Here is a 1,957-nt window from a genome sequence, read left to right as displayed (position 1 = left end):
CATCTATGATAAACCGGCTTTTGACAGGGGGGCCAAGATAACCGGATGGGGAAAAAATAGCCTTTTCAAAAAATGGTGCTTAAAAAAAAAAAACACAAAACAAAAAAAAAAAAAAAAAAAAGAAGTTTGATCCCTACATCACACAATATATAAAAATTAATTCAAAATTAATCATAGACCTAAATCTAAGAGTTAAAAGTATAAAATTCTTTTTTTTAAAGATTTTATTTATTTATTTGACAGAGAGAGAGACAGCGAGAGAGGGAACACAAGCAGGGGGAGTGGGAGAGGGAGAAGCAGACTTCCCTCAAAGCAGGGAGCCCGATGCGGGGCTTGATCCCAGCACCCTGGGATCATGACCTGAGCCAAAGGCAGATGCTTAACGACTGAGCCACCCGGGTGCCCTAAAACTACAAAATTCTTAAAAGAAATACAGGATAAATTTTCATGACCTAGGATTAGGTAACTGTTTCTTAGGTACAGCACAGAAAGCACAAGCCAAAAAAAAAAAGGGTCCTTTGGATTGCATCAAAATTTAAACTTTTATGCTACAAAGGATACCATCAAGAGAGTGAAGGTAACCCACAGAATGGGAGAAAAGATTTTCAAATCACATATCTGCTAAGGGACTTCTATCTAGAATATAAATCCCCACAGTAATACAAATAATTCCATTTTTAAGAGATTTTAAAAGATATTTATTCAAAGAAGAAATGCAAATGACCAAATGAGCATTAAAAAATACTCAACATTGATTTAAAAAAAACTCAACAGCGTACGTTGTTGGGGAAAACAAAGCAAAACCACTTCTTACACACTAGGGAAGCTAAAATTAAAAAAAAAAAAAACATAAAACAACAAGGGTTGACAAAGGTGTGGAGGAATTAGAATCCTCAAGCACTCCTTGAGGTATTATATAATATAGTACAACTGTTTTGGAAAACAGTTTGGCAGTTTCCAGAAATGTTAAACATGGATTTACCCATACAGCCCAGAAAGTCTTCCCTAGATATACAGAAGAGGTAAAAAGAATTGAAAACAGAGGCACCTGCCTGGTTCACCCAGAGGAGCATGAGACTCTGGATCTCGGGGTCATGAGTTCGAGACTCACGCTGGGTAGAGATTACTTAAACAAACTTAAAAAAAAAAAAAAAAAAGAACTGAAAACACATACCCACATAAAAACCTGTCCTCAGACGTTCATAACAACAAAAAGTGGAAATAATTCAAATGCCAATCAACTCATGAATAGAAAAACAAAAGTGGTATGTCCATATAATGGAATATTATTCGTCTATAAAACGAATTAAATACTGACCCATCATGTGGCAACACAAATAAACCTTGAAAATATTCTGCTAACTGAAAGAAGCCAGACACAAAAGGTCACATATTTCACATATTTTTGTATGATCATTTATATGAAGTTCCATAATAGGCAAATCCACAGAGGCACAGGTGGATTAGTAATCTCCATTGTGTGGGGAGCGGGGAGAACAGAGCATGACTGCTAACGGGTATGGGGTTTCTTTGGGGAGTAAGGACAATGGCCTGTAAACAAGCGTAGTGATGGTTACACAAATCCAAATATAATAAAAACCATGGAATTGCAGACTTCTAAAGGGCAACTTTCATGGGATATGAATTATTTAGTTGAAAACCTTTAACATAAAGTAATTTTTAAGCACACTCAACACTGAAACCATCACAGATCACAAGAAATGACATGCAGAGGGATTCAATATCTTATCTATTCCTGGATCATGTATTCATCTTCCTCAATTAAAAAATACTGAAGTCATTCAGGATGAGTTATCTTTATTACTTTATTAGATTTCTCTTTCAAAATGAAAAAGCAATATATACGTTTATTGCCTTTTATTACATGCCAAAAAAAAAATCCTTGTGGTATCAAATAAAAACACAACAGTGGGACACCTGGGTGGTTCAGTCGGTT

The sequence above is a fragment of the Neomonachus schauinslandi genome, chromosome 7 (assembly GCF_002201575.2).
Source record: "Neomonachus schauinslandi chromosome 7, ASM220157v2, whole genome shotgun sequence".
NCBI lineage: Eukaryota > Metazoa > Chordata > Mammalia > Carnivora > Phocidae > Neomonachus > Neomonachus schauinslandi.
Note: the sequence above shows the minus strand (reverse complement) of the source record.